This window comes from Solanum pennellii, chromosome 1 (assembly GCF_001406875.1).
Source record: "Solanum pennellii chromosome 1, SPENNV200".
NCBI classification, from domain to species: Eukaryota; Viridiplantae; Streptophyta; class Magnoliopsida; order Solanales; family Solanaceae; genus Solanum; species Solanum pennellii.
In genome coordinates this window covers 12,257,496-12,266,715 of record NC_028637.1, presented here as the reverse complement: position 1 = coordinate 12,266,715, position 9,220 = coordinate 12,257,496, and the positions used below count along the sequence as shown (strand labels likewise).

The 9,220-nt window shown below is 34.1% G+C and overlaps 2 non-coding genes across 2 annotated transcripts; both read right to left on the bottom strand.

Annotated features, from left to right (window-relative positions):
* Window positions 1-2,447: 2,447 nt before the first annotated feature.
* On the bottom strand, window positions 2,448-2,519 carry TRNAQ-UUG. The gene has a single exon. It is a non-coding gene; the product is annotated as a tRNA-Gln (tRNA).
* Window positions 2,520-3,666: 1,147 nt separating this feature from the next.
* TRNAS-GCU lies at window positions 3,667-3,754 on the bottom strand. The gene has a single exon. It is a non-coding gene; the product is annotated as a tRNA-Ser (tRNA).
* Between the last annotated feature and the right edge of the window lie 5,466 nt (window positions 3,755-9,220).

Below are 9,220 nucleotides of genomic sequence, written 5' to 3'. Positions count from 1 at the left end.
CAAGTTAACTGAGATAAGCAAACTTGATTTCATTCCGAAATGCCCGAATTAACTATTTCGAAGATCAATAAAATAAGAGGTTTTGTCGTTATAGAACACGGAATTCACTGGAAGCAATGATAAATAAATACAAATAGAAAAGAAAAGGGAGGAAATACAAAAAAATAGAAGAGAAAAGTCATACAAAGTTATATACAAATCACTACCCCCTTTTTTGTATTTCCTTAATTTATTTCCTTAATTGAATTTCGGTTGATTAAGACGAAGTTCCTTAAAAACCTCTGCCTTCTTTAAAATATCCTGAACAGTTTCTGTAGGTTGAGCCCCTTTTTCAAGGAAATATAAAATAGCAGGAACATTTAAATAAGTTTGATTCTTTATCGGATCATAAAAACCCACTTTCTGAAGATCTTTTCCTTCTCTTCGGGATCGAACATCAATTGCAACGATTCGATAGACGGCTCATTGGGATAGATGTAGATGAACAACACCCCCCCTAGAAACGTATAGGAAGCTTTCTCCTCGTACGGCTCGAGAAAAATGATTGATTCGAAGTTTTGTCTCTGTATGGAATTCTATCTAAGAAATGACAACTGGATCCATAAAATGATCAAAGCAATTAAAGATCTAAGTCTTTTTTTCTTCGTTCTTCCTTAAAATAAAAAAGAAACCATTCGTACTCTCATAACTCAAGTTGGATAACTTTCAAACAGTTCAAAGGAAAATCTTTCGGCAATTTCATTTATTGAGCGGTCTTTCCTCCTTTTTTGTTTGTCTCGTTTAAAATCGGATTCTTCAGTCTGATCCAGTTATTAAGACAATTAAAAAGGTGTTTCCTTGTTCTGGGATCCTTTATCTTTGTTTTATTTTAAATCATTGGGTTTAGACATTACTTCGGTGCTTTTTAATCCTTTCAAAATGGCAGCAACATACCCTTTTTGCGATTTTTATGAAAGAATCCTACAAGATGATGGATTCCCTCGTGAAACACTTTGGATCGAAAAAGTTTGATCAATTCCAATAAATTTTTTAATTTGAAACTTGCTCGAATTGGATTCTTTCGATTTCCATACCTAAGATATATTAGATATATTTACGAAGTTGTTTTAATTGTTTTATTGATTGGCATTAACCCTAGACCCTTGCCCCGAGAAAGAAATTAATACTTTCTACTCGAGCTCCATCATGGACTATTTACATTCCAAGACAACAAAAAACGAGGGGTTCTAGTGAAACAGAACCAATGATGTCGAGTTAAGAGCACCTTCATTCCTACAAAAAATGGTGGATGTACAAATCCACAACGGATCGTGTCCTTCAAGTCGCACGTTGCTTTCTACCACATCGTTTCAAACGAAGTTTTACCATAACATTCCTCTAAGAACCGGTATGGAATTGATTCAATTATGGAATCATGAATAGTCATTGGTTGGGCTGATGTATAAACACCATAATCTAAAGTATTTTCTATATCTTCTATATCTATAGTATATAGATATAAATAATACTATAGATTAATACTATAGATATAGGGTGGATAAATATTTTTCTGAAGAAGTCTTAGTAAGACCCCATCGCTAATATTAAATTGTCTAACATTATAATATTAATTAATAAATATATATAATAAAAATTTTTTTTATATAAATTAAATAAGACGAATAAACGAATTCTTTTTAATTCTGCATCTTCACGTGACTTAATAGGAGAGAAAGATTCAGCTTCTAAGGAATGATTTAAACTATTTCTCTTTCAAAATTTCGAATCAATTTCGAAAGTTCCCCTCTCGACATCATTATTCCAAGAAAATTTGATAGTTAAAAATAACTTTTGATCATCTTAGGAAAAAAGATAAGTCTTTTTTTTTCCATCTGATTGATAAAATCCAAAGAATGGGGAGGGTTTCGTATCTATCAATTCGATCAAATAGACTGAGCAATTGTCACCGTTTATAGATATTGAAATGAACGCCTTCCCATCACTGATTAACTCCTATCTACCCCATTCTCTGGGACTGATGCATCATAAATCAAAAGAAGGGGATGTCCTAGTCTTTTTTTTTTTACGAAATGCGAGCTGGCTGGGCACAAAGCCAAACAAGCCCAGATTAAGTCCAGTTTTTGCTCCTTTTTTCTATTTTAGCCTACCTCATTGATTAAGAATTAAGAGACTTAGTGAATTGAATTAGTACCAAAAACCCCTTCTTGGCGAAAAGTCAAGAAATCCACAAAAAAGAAAATTGAATCTAATTAGGCTAATTTAGGGGGTAGAGAATATGAGATAGGGAATATGGATTCTTTCGTATCTCGATTCAGTTTTTGAAAAAAAAAAAAAACGATTCATCGAAGAAAAAAATCAGAAACAACAATCACATTCCAGCTAACATTTCGATTTTAAACAGAACATTGTTAAAAAAGCAATCTATATTGTCAGAGAATATATATGTTCTGGGACGGAAGGATTCGAACCTCCGAATAGCGGGACCAAAACCCGTTGCCTTACCACTTGGCCACGCCCCATTTAGATTTCTATGCGATACTAATAAAGTATATTGCTGGTTTTGTTTGTTTGTCAACTCTAGCCCAAATATCTATAGAATCGATTAGATTGGTATTCGGATTTTTCTATGTTTTTGGTATGTGTAGATATAGAATTCAACTTAATTTATTGATCATTACATATAATTCAATTAAGATATTGTATGAAAATATTATTTTTTCGATTCTCCTTTTCTCAAAGGAGGATTTTTGATTGGGTGGGTTCAAAGAAAAAGAAGGATTTTTTGTTTACCTTACTTACTTTCCTTTTCCTTATAACTTACTTTCCTTTTCCTTATATAAATAACTCAATCAAAATGCAATTATCTCCAAGAACAAAAAGTCTGTTATGCTTAATACCTTTAGTTTGATCGGTATCTGTCTTAATTCGACCCTTTATTCGAGTAGTTTTTTCTTCGGCAAATTGCCCGAGGCCTATGCTTTTTTGAATCCAATCGTAGATATTATGCCAGTCATACCTCTGTTCTTTTTTCTCTTAGCCTTTGTTTGGCAAGCTGCTGTAAGTTTTCGATGAGATCCTTAATAATATCCTAGAAAATTCATGATTTATTCGAGAAAAAATTAGAAAATCAATAAAATCAGATAAGCTTTACCGTTTGAAATCTCGATTCAAACATTGAAATTCTTGGATAGTCACAAGAAATCCGGCTTAACTTAATTTCCTTCTTTTTTGGCGCTTTCCTTTCCAGTGAAAGACCTTATTAGGCTCCTCTTGTGTATATAAAAAATTTGGTTAATGACAAACTCTTATTATAAAAGAATTTCTGAAAATTCTTTTAGAGAAAGAGCTTCGTTGCTTGGTGTCAAACTAGGATATGCGATGGATGATCTATTCTCTTTTTTTTTTTCAAAAAAATCATCTTGGAGATTGTGTAATGCTTACTCTCAAACTCTTCGTTTACACAGTAGTGATATTTTTTGTTTCTCTCTTCATCTTTGGATTCCTATCTAATGATCCCGGACGTAATCCTGGACGTGAAGAATAAAATAAAAAAGGTTTTTCCTTGCTTGATTTTCAAATTTTCTTAGGATTTGGTCTATTCCACACATTTAACTAAGAATAAGAACAAAGGATTTCGAAATTTGAAAAAAAAAATCAAGTCATCAACGGAAAGAGAGGGATTCGAACCCTCGGTACGATTAACTCGTACAACGGATTAGCAATCCGCCGCTTTAGTCCACTCAGCCATCTCTCCCAATTGAAAAAGATAATTAATACATGAGATAGCACATTAAGATAAAGGAAAGAATCTTTCTTTCTCTCTTTTCTTCTTTCTATATTATATAGATATGTACAACTTTTATCATCAATTTCCTTTATCTCTTTATCTAAAGTAAAGGAAGGGCTCAGAAGAGCCAAGAATCTCAAGAAAAATAAAGAAGACCTCTTTTCTTTGTCTTGATTTTGTTCGAAAGGACCCTCTTATTCTCATGGCCTGGTCTGGTCAGTACCCAGCCGGGCCTCTTTTGTTCCAATTAATTTGAAAACAAAAATGTCTGTTATAGTTGTAATATTTCATTTTAATTGAATAGTTAATATTCAAGCAACAAGAAAAAATTCCCATTTTTTATATTTTTATATAAAGTCAAATAAAATATATGAAATAGAAAATTCGATCAAAAAAAAAGTCTCATTTCTCTTTCTGCTTTTTTATTTTATGTTTACCATCTTGCTGGACTAAAAAAAAGAAGCTTTCGAGTATTCCACAATGCATTTTTATGTTATGATTTTAGTCGTTTTGACGACCCTATCTTATCCTATCTTAATTACCACAATTCCCCTGTTCGACAAAAGTTGTATTTGTATACAATAATCGGATTGTAGCGGGTATAGTTTAGTGGTAAAAGTGTGATTCGTTCTATTATCCCTTAAATAGTTAAAGGGTCCTTCGGTTTGATTCGTATTCCGATCAAAAACTTTATTTCTTAAAAGGATTAAATCCTTTTCCTCTCAATGACAGATTCGAGAACAAATACACATTATCGTGATTTGTATCCAAAGGTCAGTTAGACATTGAAAAATTGGATTATGAAATTGCGAAACAGAATTTTTGAATTGGATCAATACTTCCAATTGAATAAGTATGAATAAAGGATCCATGGATGAAGATAGAAAGTTTATTTCTAATCGTAACTAAATCTTCAAGTTTTTATTTGTAAAGAAGAAAGTGAAGCAAAATAGCTATTAAACGATGACTTTGGTTTACTAGAGACATCAACATATTGTTTTAGCTCGGTGGAAACAAAATCCTTTTCCTCAGGATCCTATATAAATAGAAATAGAGAACGAAATAACTAGAAAGGTTGTTAGAATCCCCCTCTTCTAGAAGGATCATCTACAAAGCTATTCGTTTTATCTGTATTCAGACCAAAAGCTTACATAGATGTTATGGGTAGAATTCTTTTTTTTTTTTTCGAATTTTGTTCACATCTTAGATCTATAAATTGACTCATCTCCATAAAGGAGCCGAATGAAACCAAAGTTTCATGTTCGGTTTTGAATTAGAGACGTTAAAAATAATGAATCGACGTCGACTATAACCCCTAGCCTTCCAAGCTAACGATGCGGGTTCGATTCCCGCTACCCGCTCTATATCTATTTATTCTAAATATTTGAATCTATTCATTAAATTCATTAAATCAAATTTAGGTTATTAGTATTAGTACATCATTGAATATACAATTCAAAAAATTCTTTCACATCTGATTCTTTCTGTTTTTTTTTTTCAAACAAAAAGTGAAAATACGAAAAAAAATCAGAATGAAAAGCGTCCATTGTCTAATGGATAGGACAGAGGTCTTCTAAACCTTTGGTATACGTTCAAATCCTATTGGAAACCCCACAACCTCTCTTTATTTTTCTTTATGTAGCTTGGGTCTTAGAGATCGTGTTTTTGAACCCCCACAACCTCCTTATTTTTATTTTAATTTAAAAGTTAACTACTTAAGCATTGGCAGTGAGGTTGTGGGATCAAGCCCCCACCACCTCACTTTATTTTCTTTTTAATTTCTCTCTTTGTCTCCTCCTTCAGCCAAGAGGTGGTGGGTTCGAATCCCACTCCTCCCATTATTTTTATTAATTTAAAATTCCCCTATTACTCTACTGTTTGGCCGAGAGGTTGTGGGTTCGAATCCCACACCTCTCATTTATTTTTCTTTTTTCCAACTTTCATGTAGTGAGGTCTTGGGTTCAATCCCCACTGACTTCACATGTTTTAAATATATTTTTAAACCTCTAAACCTCAAGTATTCTGGCTGAAAATTTCATCACTAAGTGCTAGAAATTTTATCAAATTTTCTAGCCTTTATTTAACAACATTCGTACGTTCGTTTTGAGGTACTTTCACAATTCCTTAACATAGCTTAGATTTTTCCAGTTGAGATCAGCAACCTTACACTTTATTTAACATCAAAATTTATACACCTCATGCACAATAATTCCAATCATCAAACAAGTCATTTTAAGACTTCAAATGGAGAACACCAACAAACTTTTTACACATTGCACCACATCATTTTCTGTTGACATCATTGAACATGCTTACTATTTCCAAACATAAAATCATAAGGAACATCATATTTCACACTTAGCTATTAAATAATATCAACAACATGATTTCTAAACTAATTTAGATTTAAATCGGAAGGATACTAGGGACAAGGAGTTCAACAATAAAGGGAACATCCCTAGTTTCATACGTTGAATTTTGTAGAAAGAAATTTCTCTTGAAGAAAGGATTCCAAGAGATAAAACCCATACCTTGTTGTAGCTTTCCACAACTTCTAAGTGCTGCCCAGAACCTCCCCTAAACCTTCAACACAAACCCGTCGAGAAGACGATGCAAAGTTTTCATTTCTTAAGTTAGCTTGCTTGGTTGTATATTTTTTTTTTGTAAGTTCTTTGGGTGGAGAGAACTTTTGATTGTTTTCTAATATTTTTATCTTCTGTTTTTGCAGCCAAGAACAACAATTTGGACGAGAGAGAGATTTAGGTGTGTGTGTGAGAGAGAGTTTGTGTGAGATAGTGCCTTTTAAAACGAGGATAGTTGGCAAGACTTAGTCAATTTTCAAAAAACATTAATTAATAAATATATATATAATTATTAATAAAAAAAAAATCTGATTTTCGTTTTTAAATCAGCCATTAATTATTAATTTATTAAATTAATTCACCAATAACAAAAATCACATTAAATCATTGCTCCCACTTAGGTTTGAACCCTGGTGGAGCAAGACTTCAATTCAAGGGCTCAATTTTGGCCCTCTCTCCCCAAATTGCTCCTCCACTTAATTAATTACATATTTAGTGTAATTACGATAATACCCTTAGCCAGGAAAAATATCATTTTACCCCTAGACCCTTCAAACCTAAGATTTATTCTTTTTAAGTCGAGTTAAGACTCCTTTGAGCAAATCTTCGTATTCGAGAGCCCTACATGGTTGGACCCAAACTTTCCAAGCTCAACTAACTTTCCAAGTTAGTCGGCTTGGCTGTAGCAAGGTTTTTGAGGTCTTGTTCTACGCGCATCAATCCATGTGAACCCTGGTCTAATCGTAGGCATTCTTGATAAATTAAGCATTTCTTATCTTATCCATTTTTAGAATTGTTACATTGTCCCCCCTTAAGAACATTCATCCCCGAATGACACTACTCTTTACTAACAATAAGTAAGTCATCTATAGAACGTACGCATACATAGGTAATTCAATACTTCCATTGGTGAATATATGAATCACATATTAACATGATGGTGTACACCCTTGAGACATACTAGTAGCTTCACATTAATAGACTAAGGAATTCTTCCCTAAACTAGTCTAATCAAAGCATACAATATAAGTCAACATATAAGTCATAAAAATCAGCAACCAACATGATGATTCAAACATATTAACTTCATACTAGTGCATAAACACCATACAAAGTCAAATATATGAAAGACTAATTAAGGCTATGCACCCAAGGCTTCATCAGAAGTGCCTTCCCCTGCACACCTAGACTTGAGTGCGAAGAATCGTTGCCTCCTTGGAGCCTCTTCACTTGGACCATTAGGTTGAACTCTCTCATTCCCTTGTTCTTGAGTTCTCCTATTCGGACAATCCTTCATCATGTGACCCGATTTGCCACAACTATAACAAGCGTCAGAGTCCATCATACATTTTCCCCCATGCAGTATGACACACTTCCTACAAGGTGGCGTCTCCTGGGCTGTAAAGTCTTACTAACCTCAGGGAGTAATCCCTAACTTACATCGATCCCTGCTTAAGGTTGATGAATTCCTCAAACCTAGACTCCTTAATTTTTCTGGGAAAGAACCGTCCTAGGACCCCCTCCTAAGGCTCTGCTATCCTGTCACACCTTATACAAGGATTGAGCTACCTCCTTTAGCAGGTACGATGCCAACTCAAACTTCTCCACATCAATCAAACCCAATAGCCTGAGCTTGTATAGTGCTATCTTAGGCCATTTGTACCAAAATTGTCCTTACTTCTCCATCTATCAACCCAGCTGAGTTAACAGGCATCTCTATTCCAGCAGCTGGAGCCTGGGGAGAAACTTGAATTACCCCAGTAGTCGCTCCTCCAATCTCCCCGCCTGCTTTTCTCCTTGTATTCATCTTTTGGAAACTTCAAGAGTTCGAGTTAGATACTCTCTTACACCAAAAAATCTGACATTAGAGAAGGCATGATAAGAATAGAAGAAGGGAGATTTTCATACGCATCATGCAGTCTCTAATTCAGGATACTGGTGCACTTCATTACCATGACTTAGAAACTACTCGATGTGGTTGTTGTGAAATTATTATCCTCAGAATTTAACCTAGCGCTCTGATATAAACGTTTTCACGAACGGATTCTATATCCCATATGAGACCGACGTTGTTGACCTCTCAGAGGTCGTGGACAAGCCTACATACGTCATTCTTAGTTCGTCTAGGTTAATTTTAGTGGAAAATTTGAAACTTTTTATTTCTTAACATACATACTAATCATTCTATTAGATTCATAATTGTTCACCACCAGCCATCTAACATTAAGATCATCAAATGAAAGAAATAGTTTAATATAGCATTAAATGTATACTTGCCAATGTGGCACCAATACAATGTCTGAACAAAAGCGGAAAGAAACGCTAGTGTAACATAATCCACTAGCTCAATCCTATAACTAATCTAGAATATAATGTCCAAGCATCTACGAAAGCATGAGGGCTTATCAAGTCCGGATGAATGCTCCATGTCCGGATAGTTTCAGCGTCAACCTATAGCTCTAGCGTCGACCTGTGCCTGCACCTAAAATTGTAGAGTTGTATAGGGTTAGTACACAATTGTACTAAGTATGGATATATGCAAGCACACACCAAGGACATGCATGAGTAAGAATAGCTCTTTCCTAACAACATGATTGTAGAAGGTCAAGTCAGTGGACTTGCCAAATTTAGATTAGGAGAGTGAGTGAGCTTTCCAAATTTGGATTAGGAAAGTTTATGACCTTTTCAAATTTGGAATATGAAAGTTATTCCATGAGAGTAACATGCATCATCATACTTAACATTTTGCACACAGCACACAACAGCGTACACATAGCACATATCATAATTCATATAACACATAACGTTGTTCATATCATTCATTTGTATGCCATGAGACTTTGGAATCGTG